General features: G+C 37.1%; 1 protein-coding gene and 1 pseudogene across 3 annotated transcripts in view; one reads left to right on the forward strand and one right to left on the reverse strand.

The window, feature by feature from the left end:
• Nucleotides 1-10,113, forward strand: part of LOC103351692 (ankyrin repeat domain-containing protein 49-like) — an 82,997-nt pseudogene extending 72,884 nt beyond the window's left edge.
• Nucleotides 1-23,748, reverse strand: part of LUZP2 (leucine zipper protein 2) — a 527,801-nt gene that overhangs the window by 375,274 nt on the left and 128,779 nt on the right. The gene's annotated exons all lie outside the window — the stretch shown is intronic.

The raw sequence follows: 23,748 nt of genomic DNA on the forward strand, positions 1-23,748 counted from the left end.
ATTAAGGAGTCATTAAAACATAAGGAAAATCTGAAGAGGATACTTGGTTACATTACAGGTGAACTAACAGGGAGTATGAATTTGGGACTCTAGATGGCAAATACTTGACCTTAAGATTTTTCTGATACTTGGCTAATGTGGCCTGTTATCTGATATGTAACTGTTAGCCACTACATTAATTAAAAAACATAATGTGGGCATGAATATTGTCACACAGCAGGTTACGTTGCTGCTTGGGACACCCACATCCCTTAGAGTGCCTGAGATCAAGCGGTGCCTCTGCTTCTGATTCAGCTTCCTACTAACACACAACCTGGAGGCAGTAGATTATTCTAGTACTTGGGTCCCTGCCACCCACATGGGAGATCCACATGGAGTATCAGTCTCCTTGCTTCAGCATGGAACAGCCTGACAGTCGCAGGCCTTTGGGGAATGAACCAGCAAAAGGAAAATGTCTATCTCTTTTTCATCTCTCTCCCAGTTGTTCTTCCTGTCAAATAAATAAAAATAAATAAATGAAGTCAAAATATAAATAAATAATGTGGACCAGTTCTGTGACAGAAAGCAAAACAAATCTAGACCAAGGACTAGCAGTTTGAGCCCTCTATAATGTTTGTTTTTGTTTCTGTTGGTAGTGTTCAATGACTCTCAAGTTTTTGAAATAGGGCTTCCAGGGAATCCGTGCCTCATTTTGAAAATTATCTTGTTGATATTACCATGCTTTATTTTATCCAGTTCTTGTCTTTATTTGCTTTGATTTTATTTTAAGCCCTTCGTAAAATTAGATAATTTTCACAAAACTTATTTATATATAAAATATCTGAAACACAGAGTATTAATTAATTTTCAAAAGATCATGTACCTACTAAGTTTTAAGTATTTATACGTGAAACCTAGGCATTTAGTCTCTAGAGTCCAAGCTCTTCACTTTACTTTTTTAATAGAATCACAAATATTTTCTCAGTAAAATAAAAAGTACAGTCTCCTTCAAAATTTGAAAAATTTCAAAAGTGAAATGTTCCAAAGTGAAAGCTTTTAATTAGTGAACACAATATGCTCTTAACCAAAGTTAATTATTAATTTTTGAGCAAAAAATACTCTAATTTGCTACAATCTAATTTTATGAATATCAGTAATTTGAGACCTTTGTTAATTCATTTTGAGATGCAAAATATGATATTTAAATATATAAAACAGATAAAACTTGACAATATAAATTCCTGTATATAAAACTGGACAAAATGGTGTTTTTTGAAATATCTTTTGTTCTGAATTGTGTTTCTTGCCTGGAATTTTTGGTTTATGCACTTAAGAACACTTTTATAGTTATAGGATATCCTTAAAAGCAACTGAGAAGGCCGGCGCCGCGGCTCACTAGGCTAATCCTCCGCCTAGCGGCGCCGGCACACCGGGTTCTAGTCCCGGTTGGGGCTCCGGATTCTGTCCCGGTTGCCCCTCTTCCAGGCCAGCCCTCTGCTGTGGCCAGGGAGTGCAGTGGAGGATGGCCCAGGTGCTTGGGCCCTGCACCCCATGGGAGACCAGGAAAAGCACCTGGCTCCTGGCTCCTGCCATCGGATCAGCGCGGTGCGCCGGCCGCAGCGCGCCAGCCGCGGCGGCCATTGGAGGGTGAATCAACGGCAAAAGGAAGACCTTTCTCTCTGTCTCTCTCTCTCTCTCACTGTCCATTCTGCTTATCAAAAAAAAAAAAAAAAAAAAAAAAAAATTAAAAAAAAAAAAGCAACTGAGAAAAACTTGAAGTTTTTTTCACTGTTTTTATCTCTTAATCATGGCATAACATTTAGATTCTGATTATTAACTGGCTAAATATGCAATTGACATAGCAACTTGAGCTTATTGAGAGTTACATCCAAATTTCTGAGTGGCCAAGCTTGTATGAAACATTAATACATTGGGTTTGCTTTAAGATGACCTGTGTGTCCTTGTTTTGGTTTATATACTGGAAAGCATTGTGACACCTCTGCTTTACTGCTCTTGATGGGATGTTTTTATGTGTCCTCTACTCGTGAATGCCCTTGAATATGAGAAAAGATAAAGATAAGTAAGTTTGTAAAGATGCCATAGGTAGGTAAAGGTAATTTTATATGAGGCTAAGCTGAAAGAGATCAATCAGCAGGACTGAAAAAGGTAATTCACATCAAAACGACATAATCATTTACTACTGTTGTTCAGGTCTCCTTACTGGGTCCCCTAGTTTTTCAATACCACATCTTTCGTTATCAAACAAGAGCTCACCAATATTTTATACCTTTAACATGCGTTTATGTAGTCCATGTCATTTTTAATATACTCCTTCGTTGAAGGAATTTAAAATAGTGTACCCTGAAGCAACTGTGTGAGTCCTGAAATCCCTGTGAAGCATGAAATCTACACATCAGAAATTTTCAGAGTTCATGGAAAATGTACATGAATACCACGAATGTTTACACCAAGAAAAAATCATATTTTAATTCTATTTTCACAGGTTTTTTTGAGTTCTACTCATATCTGAGTATTTCAGGCTATCTCATCTGCTTAGTTTTTATTAAGTATGGCATTTTACATTTCCTTATATGTTGGAGAATTTCAGCTTAGCCCACTGTAATAGTGTGCCTTCTGTACATGTACTGGGTATGTTTTGTGAGATCTTGGAGTATGCCAAATTTTTATGTTTGGATGTTGCTTGTTGGTCATGCTTTAGGAGTGCCCTGATGAGAAAGATGGGGGAAGAAGGGAGGGAGAGAGGGAGGGAGAGAGGGAGGGAGGGAGGAAGGGAGGGAGAAAGGGAGAGAGAGAGAGAGAGAGAGAGAGAGAGAGAGAGAGAGAGAGAAGAAGAGAAGAGAAGAGGAGAGGAGAGGAGAGGAGAGGAGAGGAGAGGAGAGGAGGGGAGGGGAGGGGAGGGGAGGGGAGAGGAGAGGAGAGGAGAGGAGAGGAGAGGAGAGGAGAGGAGAGGAGAGGAGAGGAAGGAAAGATGATTGTATGTATCAATTCTGCTACAAACACTGTGTTTTTCAAACTGTGTTTGAAATATTTATCAAACAAATTGGTAAGAATTAAATAGTACTACAGTTTTGGTTATCTTGTGAATATTCCAAAATTCGCTTAATATGAGTGAAGCTGAACATCTTTTCCTTTGATTATTGTTTGCATCCCTTGCCTTTCTTCCTATTGGACTATGTATTTTCTTTTTACTTTTTATTTCCTGAACTCTGTATTTAGTAGGGTCATTAAGCCTTTGATTATAAAGTATATTATAATATATTAACATCTAGAACTAACAAGAATGTACACTTCACCATTACTATTGAATATAGATCTGGAAGTTTTAGCCACAGCCATTAGGCAAGAAAAAGAAATGAAACCAATGGGAAAGGAGGAAATCAAATTATCCCAGTTTGCAGATGATATTATCTTAAAAATTGGGAAACCAAAATACTCCACTAAGAGACTACTGGGGGCCGGAGCTGTGGCAAAGTGGATAAAGCCTCTGCCTGCAGTGCCAGCATCCCATTTGGGCACTGGTTCAAGTCCCAGCTGCTTCACTTCTGATCCAGCTCTCTGTTGTGGCCTGGGAAAGTGTTAGAGGATGGCCCAAGTCCTTGAGCCCTGCACCTGCATGGGAGGGCCTGGAGGAAGCTCCTCCTGGCTCCTGGCTTTGGATCAGCACAGCTCTGGCCATTGAGGCCAATTGGGGAGTGAACCAGCAGATGGAAGATCTCTCTCTCCCTCTACCTCTCTTTCTCTCTCTGTGTAACTCTGACTTTCAAATAAATAAATAGATATTTAAAAAAGAGAGAGAGAGATTACTGGAACTCATAAGAGAGTTTGGCAAAGTTGTATAATTTAAAATCAACACTATAAAATTCAATGGAAATTACAGATCATTAAGGAAAGAAAGACACCAAAAAATGGGAAAATCTTCCATGTTCATAGATTGGAAGAGTTAATATCATCAAAGTGTCCATACTACCCAAAGCAATTTACAGATTCAAGGCAGTTCTAAAGAAAATACCAAGAACATTCTTCTCAGATCTAGAAAAAATGACCCTAAAATTTATATGTAAATACAAGAGACCCCAAGTAGCTAAAGCAATCTTAAACAATAAAAACAAAGCTGGAGGCATCATAATACTAGATTTGAAGACATATTACAAGGCAGTTATAATAAAAATATCATGGTCCTGTCAGAAAATACACAAGTGGACCAATGGAACATTTTAGAAAGTATAGAAATTAATCTGCATATCTACTACCAACTAATCTTTGACAAATGAGTTAAAGTCTCTCACTGGAGAAGAGATAGTCTCTTCAGCAAATGGTGTTGGGGAAATTTTATCTCCACATGTAGAAATATGAAACAAGACTCCTACCTTGCACACTATATGGAAATCAACTCACAATGGATCCATGATCTAAAGCTAAGAACTGAATTCATCAAATTACCAGAGGAAAACACAGAATATATCGGTCAAGAAAAAGACATATTAGATAAGACCCAAGATACACAGACAATAAAAGCAAAAATAGACATAGGGAATTACATCAAACTAAGAAATTTATGCACAGCAAAGAAAACAATCAACAAAGTGAAGAGGCAACCAACAGAATGGGAGAAAATATTTGCAAACTATACATCTGATAAAGTATTAATACCCATAATATGTAAGGAGTTCAAGAAACTCAACAACAACAAAATAAACAATGCAGTTAAAATGGGAAAAGAACATGAATGGGCATTTTTCAAAGGAAGAAATACAAATGGGCAACAGACACCTGAAAAGATGCTCAGTATCACCACCTACATGAAATGCAAATAAAACCACAATGAGGTTTCACTTCATCTCAGTTAGAATGGCTATCATCTAAAAATCAAAACAAATGCTGGCCAGATCATGAATAAAAAGGTACCTTAATACACTATTGTAAATGAGCACACCATTATGGAAGGCAGTATGAAGATTCCTCTGAAATCTCCAAATAGATCTACCATGTGACCCAGTCATCCCACTCCTCAGAATTTGCCCACAGGAAATGAAATCGTCATACAAAACAGTTATCTGGAGTCCCATATTTATAGAAGCATACTTCAGAATAACTAAGATATGGAATCAACCCAGATGTCCATCAACTGATGACTAGTAAAGAAAATGTGGTATGTATACATTATGAAACACTACTCAGTCATAAAACAAACTGAAATTCTATCTTTTACAACAAACTGGATGTAACTGGAAACCATTACACTTAGTGAAATAAACCAATCCAAAAAGACAAACATATATTTTCTCTGATTTTTGATAATTAATATAGGATATAAAAATAGTAGTATATATGTGTGGAATTGACATCCTGAGATTTAATTATTATTTATAGCCTTTGTCTATATTCCTGAGGAACAGTGGTCTTTCAACTTATTGTTGAATTTTTTATTCAGTGGAGGATTAAGCTTGTGATTATAAAATTGAAAGTATGTTATTGCAAAAATTAAATAAAATTATAAAGGAAGGAGGCAGGAAGGGGGTTGCAGAATATCATTCTTTTCTTTAAATTGTATATATGAAATACCTGAAATCTGTTCTTTTTAAATGAATTAATAAGTAAAGTGAAATTAGTCACATAAAAATATTAAAAATATTAAGTTAAAAATAGAGCTTTTTAAATATTGACTGGTGGACATCAGGAATTTACACAATGAAAATTCTGTGTTTCCTATGTAAGATTCCTGAAGACAACATTAAAAAGTTCGATGATAATGCCTACACTGGTAATATAATCTACTTCTTGCTGTGCACCAATTTCAATCACATGGAGAAGACAAATTAAATATTATCTTTTAACCTATATGCAAGTTCCACGATATATCTAAAAAGTTTTTCTAGAAGACAACTGGTCCAGATTTGCTAGTTGTTTTTTTTTTTTTTTTTTAATTTTAAAGGCAGTGTGACAGAGAGAAGAAATGATGTGCATGCACACACACAAACACAGAGAGGTGGAAAAAGCTGAGAGAGAGAAAATATCTTCCATTCACTGGCTCACCCCTAAATGGATCTGCCAGGGCAGGGTCAAGCTGAAGCTGATAGCTAAGACCTCCATCCAGGTCTCCCAGGGTCCAGCAGGGACTCAAGTGTCTAGGTCATCTTCCACTGTCTTTCTAGGTGCATGAGCAGGAAGCTGGATCAGAAGCAAATAATTGGGACTCAAAGGGACAGTCTTATATAGGATGCCAGCATTGCAAGCAGCAGCTTAACCCTCTGAGTCACAACACTGGTCCCCGGATTTGTTTTAAAGATTTTATTTGTTTATTTGACAGGTAGAGTTACAGACATGAAAGAGACAAAGAGAAAGGTCTTCTGTCTGTTGGTTCACTAGCCAAGTGGCTGCAAGGGCTCGAGCTGTGCCCATCCGAAGCCAGGAGCCAGGTGCTTCTTCCTGGTCTCCCACGTAGTTGCAGGGGCCCAATCACTTGGTCCATCCTCCACTGCTTTCCCAGGACACAGCAGAGAGCTGGACTGGAAGATGAGCAACTGGGACTAGGCCCGGCGCCCATATGGGTGCAGGCGCCACAGACGGAGAATTAACCATGTGTGCACCACCCCGGATTTATTTTAACTTGTGTTGAAAACTAGTTACTGGATCAGAAAATAGTAAACACTTTTATAATGCTACTTAATATCTAATCTTGCCTATATTCCACTCAATGCCAGAATATATGGGTAATTATCTATTTTGATTTCAGTTTATAGACTCCTGATACCTACTCTCAGACAATGCAATAGTGAAATGTCTATCTTAAAGGAGTTTAGTGAGCTAATAGGTACTGATATATCTCAAATATCAAAAAAAATTAGGCAATCTCAAAATTAACATAAATTGCTAAATATTTACAAATATACAACCTCCATAGTAACAAACGAAAGCATATCCCTATCACCTTTTCTGATAGATCTTTTCCAACACTTGAAATAAGCAACTGTTATTTGGGTCCGGTTTAGTGATTGATACCCTGTAATTATGCCTTCCTTCCTATACTAATTTGTATTCTCAGCTGGAATGGTAAATTTGTGATAGGAAGCTTTGCATTTCCTATAGAATTTGTCATATCATCTTGGTTATGTATATTATATATTAATAATCATGATTTTAATTCTTCTACATGTATATCTATCTGTACATATATGTACATATGTACTCATTTATGCAATTCTCTTATCTTTATTCATCTACATATGGGACCAACAAATATGGGGTTATTACTTAGGAAATACTGTTGCAATTAATTCAGATTCAGTTACACCCAACTTTGGGAAAGAAATAAACACTTCAGTGCTCAATACCTGTTAATCTGCTGTGGGGCTCTATGAATAAAGGAACCAACAACAACAATTTTCCAGTTTCTTAGAAATCCATGGGACATATGTTATGGGCATAGACAGGGCATGTTGACGTGTGTGTGTGTGTGTGTGTGCGTGTGCAAGAATTATCTTTGTTTAAAAACATAAACACACAAAGAGTGCACCATTCAACTGCTCTTTCTTTCAGCATATAATTTATTTTATAACCTTCAACACAGATTAACTGTCACCACCTAAATATGATGCCAGAGACTGAAAATGCCCCAGAGAGTAAATATTTCATGGTCTGATTTGTTTGAGTTGCTTTGAATATGATTAATGTATTTAAAATATGTAATAATAATTAGCAAGTTGTGGTGAAATATGCATACACTGAGAGTATTGAGCTGTAGAGAATGTTCAGAATTTTGACAAGGAACTCCTTCTGTGTCCAAAAGATTTCAGGTGGCACTGTCCAGGTTCTGGCTTACAGACCAGCAGGCTTAAATATTAGAATTGTGAATATTGCAAGGAGGTTGCATTTTGCAGACAAAATTGAATTTTCAAAGTTCTCCAAAATAGATGTCTGCAATTATAACACTAGATAACTACCTACTATGAGAAAATATCTAAATTTAATGCTCTGCTTCCATATGGGAAAGCAAATTGTCATCGGCATGTTTTGGCCAGTGTGAAATCAAAGCAAAGAAGTCATTTATAGCAGTCAACTCTGTATTTTTTTAAAAAAGGATTTAGATATCTACTTTGGCTCTATCATTGTCTGTACCCCCCAGAGAAAGACTGTACTAAAGAAAGAACTTTTCCCCCTCCTCCCTCAGCCCGTACATGTCTCCATGAGCCCTGTCAATTTCAGCTGCCAGAAAACATCTTTCAGCTGTGAAATTGTCTCCTTTCGTGGACATATTTTTCCAATATTTAGTCACCTGATCATGATCAAATCCTATAGGCCTAAGATCAATTTATTATGCCTTTTCCTATGGCAAATTTGAAGTTATTAGGGTCCGGCACCATGGCTCATTCAGTTAATCCTCTTTCTGCGGTGGCTGCATCCCATATAGGTACTCGGTTCTAGTCCCGGTTGCTCCTTTTCCAGTCCAGCTCTCTGCTGTGGCCAGAGAAGGAAGTGGAGGATGGCCCAGGTGCTTGGGCCCCTGCACCCACATGGGAGACCAAGAGGAAGCACCTGGCTCCTGCATTCGCATTGGCGTAGCTCTGTCTGTAGCAGCCATTTGAGGGGTGAACCAACAGAAGGAAGACCTTTCTCTCTGTCTCTCTCTCTCACTAACTCTATCTGTCAAATAAAAGAAAAAAAATTGAAGTACTAATGCTTTAAAATTTTTTCCCTTGGTAGGTAACATCTCACAAACTTTCCTATATTATTGGGACAACTCTCTATTGTATTTTTGCACACACATATGTTTTAAGCTGGGTGATTTATTTTTGTCTTTAGACTCAATGAAAATTGCTTACTAATTTTCCCTTTTATTTTAGTAGAATATCATCAAGACCAAAGGATTATCAAAGTTTACTGAATTCAGGCTTGTCTAAGTTAGAACTTCAAAAAATTCTAAGAATTGCTTTTATGATCCCCCACTAACCGAATTGCCAGCTCTCAGAGCAAACATGCTTTGAGAAATTTTATTTTCAAAAAAAAATCATGATGATGGAAAACTACATCTAAACTCAAAAATGATGGTTTTGTTTCATTTCAAAATGAAATTTTGATGTTGAATTAAAATAAAATTTGCTGATAAGTTTAGGAAAAAGAATATACGGTATTTTATTTTATTAATCATCCAACAGTGAATTTCGAATTGGCTGAGCTGACATGTGAAAAAATTCTTACTTTAATAGAGTAATAAGAGCCCTAAGGGGGCAGGGAAAGTAGCTGAGAGACTTCGCCCCTGTGCCAGGGTCAAATCAAAGCAATTTTCGCTGTGGCGATTTTCTGCTGCCTTAGATCTTGGTGAATAAAAAAAGGCAGATATAATTCATCTCTAGGAAGATTATTTATACCTTTGCTTTGCAATGCCTTTTATTTAGAGTAGTAGTAGGGATGGAAAAAGATAAAAATAAATGATGATGGAAAAGCTGGACCTGAAGAGTTTCTGAACATCTTAACCCATTTGAATTATCAGAAACACCTGGGCACTTTATACCCACTGGAACTCACAGACTTTGGATGGGAAGTTCTGATGATGATGAAGAGCAAGATGAAAAAAATGAAGAATGCTATCAACTTAAAAAAAAAAAAAAAGGTAGAAAAAAGATCCAAGCAAATAGCATCTCTGGTCTGCTGAAAGCAATTGGCATACTGTCGTGCAAAGAATACCTCCACGGTATAAATATCACTCTTGTGAACACCAGGGGTGAAGAGCAGCATACCTCACTTCATCAAGCAGCCTACAGCGGACACTTGGATATTGTCTGTGAGCTAATTACTCAAGGGACAGATGTGCCTGCAGTGACTGTGGATGGCTGGATACCCCTCTTCAGGGCTTGAACGTGGAGTAAGACCAGAGTGGCTTCTTTCCTGCTTCAGCATGATGCAGATATCAAAGCACAAACAAAAGACATCTTGACCCCTTGTACCTTGCTACTGGGAACAGAGCATGCAAAGACTCCTCCTGAGGAACTAACGTGTTGAACCAGTCCCAAAAAAACAGCTTGGAAGAAACTGAATTTGATATCTCCAGGAGGACAAGTATGTCACTACTGGTTTGAAACTCTGGAAGACTGTACAAATTCTTCACCTCAGTCTTAATGGTTCTAGTAATTTTATTAAGTATCTAAGTACTCCTTTGTGTGAGATGTAAAATATTCCCATAACACCAAGTTGACATCAAAAGTCTTGCTGATGGAAAAATCATTGATATTCACTTTAATGTTCATCCAATGCCTGATCTTGATGTTAAAACATATTTGAGACTTGTTTGGATATGTCTTTAATAATTTCTGTAGATTTTTGTGATTTTTCTCAGCAATAGTTTCTATTTAATTGTAATTAAGAATTTGACATGGATTGTACAGAAAATAAAGATATTTTTGGTGCTGATCTAATAGAAATATATTTTTAAATATCATATAACCTGGATCTTTTGAGTATATAGTATACTGATATATATTTTATAAGGTATGGTAATTCAGATTATAATTTAAAATTCTAATATTGTTGCAGTTCAACTATGTTTTCTACATTACTATCTGCAGTTACTTTCATTTTGAAACCTAAGACTAACAAATAATATTAGTGACATGTATATTCACAAGCTAAACAAAGATTAAAAACATAGATCTTTGTCTTTTAGAACATAAACCATTTTCAGGAAAGCAGTAGGGCAAGTGTTTAATTCATGAATGTTCTATACTGTCTCCTCTTCCACAGTTCATCCATTCTTGTGGATGGTCCCATCTTACCCAGGCAGCCTACAATGGTGAGTCAGTAATACCGATTAGATTTGCACATAACTGTAGTTTGGCCCACAGGGCTCCATAGTATGTCTTCTCTTTAACTGGTTTAACTGCCTAATCCTACTGGATTGTGTTCTGCTCATATAGTCTCTCGAATACACAGGAAATATTGATTTCCAAAGGTCCTCACTGGAAAATTGTCAAACTGTTGGCAAATTGACAAAGGAAAAGAATCCAAAGAATAAAAAGGTTGATTGCTTTATTAGGATTAGAACCACAAAATGATTCATATTTTTTAAAATATAAAAATTCCTTGTGTAAATAGCAACAAAAAACATAAGCATAACCATTATGCTTAGTAAAATAGGCCAGTCCCAAAAAGACAAATAGCATACGCTTTCTCTGGTATATGGCAGTTAAGATAGCATACAACAAAATGTGCAGGAATGAAATGGACATCCTATGATTTGGTGTTTTAAGCCCTTGTTTATACTTCTGTGGGCCTGTGGTCTTTGTACTATTTACTTGTTGAATATTATGGTTAGTGGTGAATTAAGCCTGTGATGATAGAGGGAAAAATTTGCAAAAATTAAAGAAAAAGAAAAGAAAGAAATGAAGGATGTGGAAATAAGGAGAGGAGGAGGGAGGAAATACGGTTATCATCTTATAACTGTACCTATAAAATATATTAAATCTGTTCTCTTTATGTTTAAAAAAAATTAATACATAAATATTAGTAAAAATAAAGTACAAGTTTTGATAACAAAAATAGAGTAATAAAAACTACAGTACCTGTGACTTAAAAATCTTTTTTACTATATAGAGAAATACTTATAAAACTCTTCAGCAGGTATGGTGGAAAAATAACTATATTACTGAAGTTGTACATATGAAATTTATATTCCTAAAAATTAAATTAATAAAAAACCTTTTCCTATAAAGGTTCAAAAATGTAAATATTTTAGATTTTGAGAACTATGGAACCTCTGTTACAACTCTTTAGCTCTGTTTAAAAACAGAAAGATATATAACAGGAGTCACTGTGCACTTACTCCTCATGTAGGATCTCTGTCCTTAGTGTGCTGTACATTGTGATTTAATGCTATAACTAGTACTCAAACAGTATTTTTCACTTTATGTTTCTGTGTGGGAGAAAACTTTGAAATCTTTACTTAATGTATGCTAAACTGATCTTCTGTATATAAAGAGAAACGAAAATGAATCTTGATGTGAATGGAAGGAGAGAGGGAGTAGGAAAGGGGAGGGTTGCGGGTGGGAGGGACGTTATGGGGGGAAGCCATTGTAATCCATAAGCTGTACTTTGGAAATTTATATTCATTAAATAAAAGTTAAAAAAAAAAAAACAGAAAGATATAGTATATCAACAAATGAGTGTCATCGGATACCAATAAAATATTTGTTATTGAAATAGGCAAGAAGTCCAAAGAAGCCCAGAACATATTATAGTGTATGACACACATAGTAACATGGTATTTTCTTGGTATTATTCACACACTATCTTAAGCATAGAATCAAGGTTTGATTTTTTTTTTTTTTTTTTTTTTTTTTAGCCATGACAAACTGAAGCAGATCTTTAACTTCACAATGTCTATTGATTAGTTTAATGATGCTCAGAGTTGGGACCAGTGCTGTGACACAGCAGCTTAAGCTACCATCTGCAGTTGCCAGCAATCCCATGTGGGCACCGGTTCAAGTCCCAGTTGCTCCGCTTCTGATTCGGCTCCCTGCTAATGCGCCTGGGAAAGCAGTACAAGATGGCCCAAGTATTTTTGCCGCTGCACCCACGTGTGAGACCTGGAAGAAGCTCCTGAATTCTGACCTGGAAAAGGCCCAACTCTGTTGTGGCCATTTTGAGAATAAACCAGTTGATGGAAAATTTCTCTTCTCTCTAACTCTGACTTTCAAGTAAATAAATACATTTATTTTTTTTTTTTTTTAATAATGATCAGAGTTCAGGGGCCAGAGTTGGGGATTAGTGGGAAAAGCTGCCACTGTAATGACTATATCCCATATGGACAACAGTTTGTGTCCCAGCTGTTCTACTTCTCACCCAGCTCCCTGATAATGCACCTAGGAAAAGCAGAGGAAGATGGCCCAACTATGTGGGCATGTGGCATTCATTTGGGATACCTGGATGAAGCTCCTGCCTCCTGCCTCATCCTGCCCATTATTGCATCCATTTGAGAGTTAACTAGCAGACAGAAAATCAATCTGTAACTCTTTCAAAGTAGATTAAATCTTGAAAAAATAATGATCACAATCAGAAAAAAATCACCATCTTCATCTTCATACTATTAATTTTAACCCTGCTTTTGGATTGACTATTATCCATCATTATGTTGGCTTGTAGAATTTATTCATGATAGCTTTTTCTTTACAAATAAGTATCTGAAGTTCATAACAGTTGGAGATTATCAAATTATCTGTATTATTTACAAAATTTATGTGCTTCACTGATTGCTGGTCGCCTATCTAATTTTTATAACTGGCTGAAAATTACCTTGTCATTGATGAAACTATCAAGAGACAAGGCAAGAGAAACTAATAATAGAATATCTAAAGAGGAAAATGCAATTGAAATTCAGTGTGAAATTACTTTTATGAATGTATTTTAAATTCTCTCAGTTGATAAGTAGTTCATTTTCTCTTGTTTATAAGCTGATGTTTTAAAGTCTTATCTTTTAATAAGATTTATTTATTTACTTGAAAGAGTTACAGAGAGAAAGGGAGAAATGGAAAGAAAGAGAATTTACCATCCAGTGGTTCATTCTTCAGATAGCAGCAGTGGCCTGGGCTGGACCTTGTTGAAGCAGGAGCCTTTATCCTGGTCTCCCATGTGGGTGGCAGGGGCTCAAGCACTTGAGCCATCTTACACAGAGTTTCCCAATCCATTAGCTGGGAGCTGGATTGGAAGTAGAAAAGCCTGGGAACTGGCACCAAATGGGATGCTGGTGTTGCAGGTGGTGGCTTTACCTGCTAAACCATGATGCCAGCCCTTAAAGCTTTCTGATTGCTGTGGGTGTTGCAGTGGCATATTCAAATTTCTTTTCAAGTGTAAAGTGGCAGAGTTGAAAGAATGTATACTCTTTCCTGATACTCTTTGTCTTAGCTGAAATCTGAGTCTCCCTCAGCACGACTCTCATTCCTGTTTCTCATAGTAGAAGAGGATAACGGAAAGGGTTGGCATTTGTTGAGGGATTACCATCATCTACTTTGTTCAGCATTTTATAGTCTGAGGTTGGCACTTTATAGCAGAAGAAGCTAAGACCTAGAAAAACTTAAGTAAATTAATTATTCAAATTTAAAAAGCTAGAATGTGATAGTAATTAAAGTCCATGAGTAGCTCCTTAGTACTCATGCTTCTACTCCCCATATGCCCTATGATCTGTAGACTGGAAACACTGACATTCTCCAAGATAGGTTCATTGCTCACAGTTTACTACATCTCCATCCACACGTCAAATATTTTCTTCAAAAATCATGCTATCTAGCTAATCTTCTCTCTATATATCTTCACGAACAGGTTTTTGAGACCGGAATTAGAAAACTAAGAGTCTATATGTGGGCCAGTGCTGTGGGCGACGGTTCGAGTCCCAGCTGCTCCACTTCTGATCCAGCTCTCTGCTATGGCCTGGGAAAGCATTGGAAAATGGTCTGTCCTTGGGTCCCTGCACCCACGTGAGAGACCTGGAAGAAGCTTCTGGCCCCTGGCTTTGGATTTGTGTGGCTCCAGCTATTGTGGCCATTTGAGGAGTGAAAATGCAGGTGGATGATTCTCTCTCTCTCTCTCTCTCTCTCTCTATCTGCCTCTGTGCAACTCTGCCTTTCAAATAAGTAAATAAATATATCATAAAAAAGAGTCTATATGGATAATACAAGTTATTTCTGAGTCTCATATTTCTTAATATTTTCTTCAAAGATTTTTGCTTTCATTTCAGCATCCAGAGGACGAATTTGAACTCTTTAATTTCCTACAAATGCTCCACTCATGAACTATTTTTCATTACATTTTCTACTTCTGTTGTAAATATAATTGGCAAATAGGAATTCCCTTTATTTAAAGAGTTCAACTTAATGTTTTGGTGCATGAGTACATTGTGAAATCACCTCCACAATCAAGATAAATTATCTTGTTCTTCACCTCACAGCTACTATTTTTTATTGTTTTCTTTCCTTCTATCCACCCTTCCTCTCTTCCTGCCTTCCTTTCTTTATTTCTCTTTCTCTCTCTCCTCTTTCTTTCTTCTCTTCCTTCCTACCTGTTTTTCTCTTGTTGCCTTTTCTCTCTGTCTACCTCCCCTTCTTCTATAGTTTGTTTTTATTTTTTCAATGAGAACACTCAAGATCTACAGTTTTAGCAAATTCAAGTCTACAATGTGGTATTTCAATATTAGTCCTCACTCTTTACATCAGCTGTCCAGAACTTATCCATCTTGCATAGCTGAAATTTTGTACTCTTTGACCAGCATCCTCACATTTCCACTTCTTCACACCATTTCTTGAAACCACCATTCTATACACTCTTTGAGTTTGACCATTTTATGTTTAATGTATAAGTGAGATGATACAATATTTGCCTATTTCTGATTTATTTCACTTATCATAACATCTTTCTTATTAAATATTTTTATTTATTTTAGAATTGTTACTAATACAAAGAAAACAGATTTCATGTAGTCCATAGATACAACTCTAAGAAGTTAGCCATGCTTTCCTTCCTCATTCCCTCCTTTCCTCCTTCCTCCTCAATCCCTTTTTTTGGTTTAATTTTTGTAATAACATAATTTCAATTTACTTTCTAATCATAAGCTTAATGCATCACAAACAATATAGTTCATGGCAGCAATATACCCTTATGGGTACAAGTTCAAGATCCAGCTATTCCACTTGCATTCCAGCTTCCTGTTAATGCACCTGGTAAAGCAGCAGAGTGTGGCACAAGTGCTTGAGCCACTGCACCCATTTCAGAGATCCGGATGAAGTTTCCAGCTCTGGACTTCGGCCTGGCCCCACCCTCACTGCTGCAGCCATTTGAGGAGTGAACCAGCAGACAGAATTTCTCTCTCTCTCTCTGTCTTTGTCTCTCTGTCTCTCTGTCTCTGTCTCTCCCTCTCTCTCTCTTTCTATGTGTGTGTGTGTGTGTTTCTTCCTCTTTTTATGTAACTCTTTAAAAAAAATCATCATACTATGGCCTATATGGCTATGTCCATTTACATTTCCATCAATATATGTTACCTTTTCTCTGTTTAATCATCAGCATTTCTTATCTTTTATCTTTTTGATAATAGCCATCCTAATGGGTGTAAAATGATATCTCAATTGTGGTTTTATACTAGATTTCTCCATTTTTTTTTTTGACAGGCAGAGTTAGACAATGAGGGAGAGAGACAGAGAAAAAGGTCTTCCTTCCGTTGGTTTACCCCCAAAATGACTGCTACAGTGGTGCGCTGTGCCAATCCAAAGCCAGGAGCCAGGTGCTTCCTCCTGGTCTCCCATGCGGGTTTAGGGCCCAAGCACTTGGGCCATCCCTCCACTGCCTTCCCGGGCCACAGCAGAGAGCTGGACTGGAAGAGGAGCAACCAGGACTAGTACCCAGTGCCCCAACTGGGACTAGAACCCGGAGTACCAGCACTGCAGGTGAAGGATTAGCCTAGTGAGCGGTGGCGCTGGATCTCCAATTGTTTTTTTTTTTTTTTTTTTTTTTTTTTTTGACAGGCAGAGTGGACAGTGAGAGAGAGAGACAGAAAGAAAGGTCTTCCTTTGCCGTTGGTTCACCCTCCAATGGCCGCCACGGTTGGCGCGCTGCGGCCGGCGCACCACGCTGATCCGATGGCAGGAGCCAGGAGCCAGGTGCTTTTCCTGGTCTCCCATGGGGTGCAGGGCCCAAGCACCTGGGCCATCCTCCACTGCACTCCCTGGCCACAGCAGAGGGCTGGCCTGGAAGAGGGGCAACCGGGACAGAATGCGGAGCCCCTACCGGGACTAGAACCCAGTGTGCCGGCGCCGCTAGGTGGAGGATTAGCCTAGTGAGCCGCGGCGCCGGCCTCCAATTGTTTTTAACATTCAGCATTTTTCATATACCTATTGGCTATTTGTGTCTCTCTTTTGAGAAATATCTATCAGTGGTGGGGAACATTTTTCCTGGGAAGGGTAATTTGGATATTTACAACATTCACAGACTATACAAAATTATCAAATTAAAATTAGCCAGCTACAAATTTATTGAATTTCGAGTCCAACTTGTCATTTCCTTGGCAGCGCCAGATCAAATGGTTTTGTAGGCCTTATATAGCCCATAGGGTGGGTATTCCCCACTCCTGCAGATTCTTTGCCCAATTTTTAATTGGACTTTGTGCTTTCAAGTTGTATAAATTCTTATATGTATTTTGAATATTGGCTACTTATAGGATATATGGTTGACAAATATCATTTCTTTCTGTAGGTTGCCTTTTTGCTCTGCTTGCCTCTTTATTGCGCAAAAACTTTTAAGTTTGAAACAATCCCAGTCATCTATTGCCAAGACCAATGCCAGGAAATGCATCTCCTTCTCCATTTTTCTATAGTAATTTTTAGAGTATCAGGTCTTATAGGTAAGCCTTCAATCAATTTTGAGTTGACTTCCCAGGCACATTAGCAGGGAGATGGATCATAAGTGTTACAGTCAGGATACCAATTTATACCCATATGGGATGACAATGTCACAGAAGCAGTAGGTTAACCCACTGTGCCACAATGCTGATATCAAAGCCCACATTTCAAAAAACATTTTTATACTCTATTCTGTCATCATTATGACTTTGAACTACATGAACAACACACTTATTAAACTTTCACTATTATTACTATTACCATACACTCACTTCTCTCCTTATTCTTCAGTTAAACCACTCCTGAAAAGCTCAATCCCTAATATTTAACATTATATATGTTTTGTGAGATTTCCTTCAAATTCAGTGTAATACAATCTTAATTTCATGCCATTATATTGTAATAATTAGGTTTATTCTTTGTTTCTGCTTTTAAAAATACAAGCTCTTAAGAGTAAATGTTTGGTGCAACAGTTAATATGCCACTTGGGATGTCCACATCCAACTGAAGTATCTTGGTTAATATCCCAGGAATGCTTCCAATTCCAGCTTCCTCTGAATGCACACTCTGGGGAGGGAGAGCAATGATGGCTCAAATACCTGAGTCCTTATTATCCACATTGAAGACCAGATTGAATTCCAAGCTCCTAGGCTTTTACCTGAGCTAGTTCTAACCATTGCAGGCATAGGAAGTGAACCAGTAGAGGGAAAATCTCTCTGTGACTGTGTGTCTCTCTTTCTGTACCTCCCTGCCTTTCAAAAAGCATGGAAATAAATAAATAAATTAATTAATAAAATGAGCTTTTTTAAAAACAATTTTGTTTATTTATTTGAAAGGTATTTTTAGAGACAATACTTCTCTTAGAGAGAGAGAGAGAGAAAAAAAAGATCTCCCATCCACTGGTCCACACCCCAAATGGCCACAACAGCTGGAAATGGGCCAATCCAAAGCCAGGAGCTAAGAAATTCTTCTAGGTCCCCACACAAGTTCAGGGACGCAAGCACTTGGGCAATCTTCTATAGTTTTCCCAAGCCATAGCAGAGAGTTGGATCAGAAAAGGAGCAGCTAGGACTACAAATGGCCCCATGTGGGATTCCAGCACCACGGACAGAGGCTTAGGCAACTATGCCACAGCGCCAGGCCTCAAAATGAGCTTTTGAGGATAGGAAAATTATTATTTTTATCCACAGTACCAAACAACACCGTTACTCCATTGAGTATTACTGACTCTTGTTTCAAAAATAGATGCTCCATTAATGAATGATTATGTTATAAAATCTGAGATTCTGGCACTGGGATAAATATTGCTCTGATTTCACCTAAGGACATAAAATCTATATTATCTCTAGATCTTACAGTTTTAGTTTCTGTAAATTAGGACTAACTTCATCTTGTTAACATTGTTAAACTTAATATTTATAAGATATTCATTAGATTAAATTAAATTATTAATATGAGCACAATATATAAGCAACAAAGACTAATAAGGTGTCAGCAGTAATTAGACACATTTGTCTCTTCATAAGCCTTATGTAGAAGCAGTGGGGCATTGAAGAATGTAAGAGGACAATTTTCAACAGCTAGTTTTTGAGCACTTAATAAGTGGTAGTGTTCTAAATGATGGGGATGGAATGTCTAATGCAGGATATAAAGTATAACTGTGTGCTCCTTTCCATTAAAGGCTCTCACGTTCCATTCCGTATTTCTGTATAAATCTGTGATACCAAAATAAACAGCAAAAGGAAAATTCTCCTTGAAAGGAGTTTTCCTGTTAGTGATTAAAATTATAGACAGATTTTCCCTCAAGTTTTGATTTTATTTATTTATTTTTTTAAAAGCTTTATTTTGTTTATTTGAAAGACAAAGATACAGAGAGAGGTAGAGAAAGAGAGAAAGGTCTTCCATCCACTGGTTCACTCCCCAGATGGCCGCAATGGCCAGAGCTACGCCGATCCAAAGCCAGGAGCCAGGAGCTTCTTCCAGGTCTCCCACACGGGTACAGGGGCCCAAGGACTTGGGCCATCTTCTACTGCTATCCCAGGCCATAGCAGCAAGCTGGATGTGAAGAGGAGCAGCCAGGACTAGAACTGGTGCCCATATGGGATGCCAGCACTTCAGGCCAGGACATTAACCCTCTGAGCCACAGCGCCAGCCTCCAAGTTTTGATTTTAAAGTTTCATTATTTTAAGCCACTATATGCTTAATTAGATTTCTATAGACATTTTAAAGTTTTGGAACCATCTGTTCCCTTGAGTTTATATTATTATTTACTATCTAGATTAGTGCAGTTTTTTTTAATAATATAGGCATTTTTAAAAACTTTTTAGGGGGTTCACTAAATCTCCTCTCCCCCCCTCAGTGCATGTGTAGTGTGAAAATTTGGCATTGTCAATTTTTACCTCAACACCACTGAACACAGAACAGAAATTGATTAAATCCAACTTAATTACATCACTAGAACTCTTTGCACAGCAATTTTTCTTCTCTTTTCTTCTAAATTGAAGCTGATTCTAAGATAGTTTCAGCTAGACTCAGTAAATAAAAAGGAAAGTTTTCATAAGCACTCATGGGGACAGTGACAGTCACTTCTGCAAAGTGAAAGTGAGAATGGAAGTGATAATAATTATTGATACCTCACAAAGTTGACAAAGTTGGTGAGACTACACTAATGCATATTTTGTAATTTATTCTTGATGCCAAACATAGGAAGTGAATAGTATTGTTATTCCTGTTTATTTCTTTATCTGAAGTACAAAGAGAAGGCTATAGAAAAGGAGAGAGAGCTCCCATCATCTGATTCCCTCCTCAAAAGCCTGTAATAGCTGTGAATGGGCCAAGATCAAAGCTGAGAGCTGGTAACTTCATCCAGATCTCCCTTGTGGATGGCAGGGACTCAGTTACTTGAATCATCATCTGCTTCCATCTAGGAACTAGACTGGCAGGAACCTGAAGTCTGGAGCTGGAAATTGGATCCAGATATTCAACGTTGAATGACAGCATCTTAACAGCTAAAGTCCATTCCCTATTCTTAGTCTTTATCACCAAATAGGTAAATCGAAGCTCATTAAGCCTAAATGAATTATTCAAGGTTATACTATTACTAAGCAATTGACAGAATTTAAACTGAGAATTCAATGCTCACTAATTAAGACCTTGCTGTTTCTCAACCTGCAAATCTAACTTCCTAAAGTTTGTGAGTTTTTTTTTTATGGTGTTGACAAGCTATTTATAATAAAAGTATATGAGAAATTGCCAAAAAGAGATTGCAAAGAATACAAGAATGAATTTACATTTATTTTTCTCTTGTAAATTTAAGGAAGATAAAGGCCATTTAAGAAGAGTTGTGAAGACAATGTTCTATTAAGAGAAAGAAAAAGTAGATAAACACAGCTTTCTGTAACCCTTCTGTGAGAATAACAGAAATCTAAAATGCTTCACAGGGCAAAAGCTTTAAGGGAAAATATGACATAAACATAGAAAACATCCAAAAAAGGTGAAAAGAGAATAACAAGAGTTTTGAAAGTAAGAATCTCAGACTTTTTAACAAATAACTGAGAATTGAACACTTCAGTAACATTTAAATTTGATTGCAGGTTCACTAAGGGAGGTCTGTGACTAGAGTTCACCTAAGATAAGCTATGCAGTGGAAATAATAAAGTCAGAAATTAATAGGACAGGCTCAGTGAGCCATGAATACACAGTGGCTTAATGGGAAGAACAGACTTACCTATCTCTACAAACACAACATTATATTGCTGGAAGGATAGGGCTTTAAAGTAAGACTAGTTGAACTTCAAGAAATATTGAATAGGTGAGTGTTTTTTTTTTCTGAATTTCAATTCAGTGTACTTGCCAAAACAGAAATTAACCAATATAACATTTTAAGAATCTAGCAAGAAGGTCTTATAAACCAAAACTCAATATACTAAGATTACTTAAGTCTTCATTTGTGACAGGAAGTTAAAACTCTGCAGAGCACAGTTCCTGACCTGTGGAAGACAGCATTTAAAGGGAGAGACCTGCAAGTGATTCAGTCAACATAATGTAGGGAATACATAATGAAGAGGTATAAAAAACAGGTGCTATGAGTACGCACAGGAATGCCAGTCAACTCTACAAGAGGTGTGAGGCTTCCAGGCAGAGCACTGTGAAGCTAGATAAATACAAATACATATCAGTTAGTGAGAAATTAGGAAAATATTTCAGACCAGAGCACAGAGCCAGCAACAAAGCACACTATGCAATCCAGTTGAATTGACTTGTGGATATAATTAAAACTACAATTTTTGTTATAAATTTCTCATGTGATTTGGCCTAAAATGCTCCAGAATTTTCCTCAATTGGATGAAATGTCAACAAGCACAAACAGCTAATTTATTCAGAAAAATGTGCAAGTGCATGCATAAGGCAGTAGGCCAGATATTCTAAAGAAAATTTAATCTCCATCCCCAAGGAGCAGTGAATCTAGAACTGCAGATGTTGCGTGAGCATGCAAAAGAACTCTAATCCACAATGCTCAGTAATTACAATTATACAACATGCATACATATATGCAAACATAACTTATGAAATGCAAAGATAAGAAATTTCCAAGAGTGTAATGATAACTTTTGGCCAAAGCATGATGGTAAGTTTTATGGGAAAATTTCCATTTCATGGAATAAAAGCTTTTACAGATCACCTAAGAGTACTCAATAGCAAGCAGTATAAATTTAGGTGTGTTTCTTTTTCTAACACTTTTTAGTATTTTTTACTTTATATGTGTATTACAATAAAATATTATTTTTACCATTTCTACCACAAAGAAAAATAAAAAGTCCTGGTGATTATATATGAAGAGACTTTAAAAAGTTCATGGAAGATAAATTAAAAGATAAGTCTATTTTGGCACAAAATTTTTGAAATTCATATATATTTTCATATTATGCATTTTCAATATTTTTTCAAGACCCCTAATATAGAACAAACATAAGACTCTAAAAGTTGGAGAGAAGAAAGCAGGGCAACTAATGAACCCAACACTCAGGGAAATAAATGCTCATTAATTCCCAGGATTTTCTTTTATTCTCATGTGTCTCAGACTCAAAGTTGAAAACAACACAATTCAGAACCTCCTAAAATACAAACAAAATAAAAGTTTTAACAACAGAATGCTGTCTCTAACTAAAGGTAGTGAAAGAGGAAGGCTTAGCAACCTTGAAAACAGATAACATTTCTACTCCAGGCAAGCAGAACAGAAACACACATACGCACATATGCATACACACACACACACACACACACACACACACTTATGTGTGTCCTCACCATGGCTCATGCCTGCAAATATCTAGAGGTAGTCTAACCTCCATCCTTATCAGTCTGTCAGACGGTACCCCAGTGTTAAAGCATGGTCATGTCAAGATCACTAGAGACTTGGGAGGTTTATGCCCATAGACTATAACGACCTCTCACGTCAGTGAAGATCCTCTGGGAATCCTGGATGTATACCCCAACCGGCAGCAGTGAAACACTTCTCCCAAATTGGCCCTTTGACTGTCATGTGTGATCTATTGGTGATTCAAGACTTCAGTGCAATGCAGAGATATAAAGCCTGCATATCTATCTACCTCCTCCCAAGTAGTGTCAAGGGAGGCACACTAACAACACAAACTCCCAAATCTGTAGAACATTCTATTTACCAAATGTTTAAAAAAGAATCATTATATTCTACATTCTATATTCTATATTCCAGAATACATAATAGGAGCCTTCCCAATTCACATTATGCAACTAGATTATTCTGATATCAAAACAAGAAAAATATCAAACAAAAGACTGGAGGTGGGAGAAGGGTGCAGGGGTATCAGCTATAAGTCAATATTTCTTATAAAAATATACCAAAGTTTTCCAATAATATATTAGCAGGCAGAATTCTGTAGTATATAAAAATAACTAGACACCACAACCACATATGTTTATTCCTGACATCAAAGCTGTTAAAAGTTGAAAAAGTGATCAATATAATACAAAATATTTATTGGCCATAAGTAAGAAAAATTACATAATTTTAATTTATATAGACATCATTTGATAAAACTAAATTTCCTTTAAGGGTTAAAAATACTCTCTGAAAATAAAATAGAAGTCTCCTCGGAGCTGGCATTGTGGTCTAGTGGGTGGGTTAAGCTGCCCCATGTAATGCTAGCATCACATATGGGTACTAGTTCAACTCCCAACTACTTTACTTTTGATCCAGCTTTCTGCTAATGCATCTGGGAATGCAGAGGAGGATGGCCCAAGTCTTTGGGCCCCTGAAGCCACATGGGAGACCCTGGAGAAGCTCCTAGCTCCTGGTTTTGACCTGGTCCAGCCCTGGCCATTGTAGCCATTTAGGGAA

The sequence above is a fragment of the Oryctolagus cuniculus genome, chromosome 1 (genome assembly GCF_051225735.1).
Source record: "Oryctolagus cuniculus isolate XC-2025 breed Fujian yellow rabbit chromosome 1, ASM5122573v1, whole genome shotgun sequence".
In the NCBI taxonomy this organism is placed as follows: domain Eukaryota; kingdom Metazoa; phylum Chordata; class Mammalia; order Lagomorpha; family Leporidae; genus Oryctolagus; species Oryctolagus cuniculus.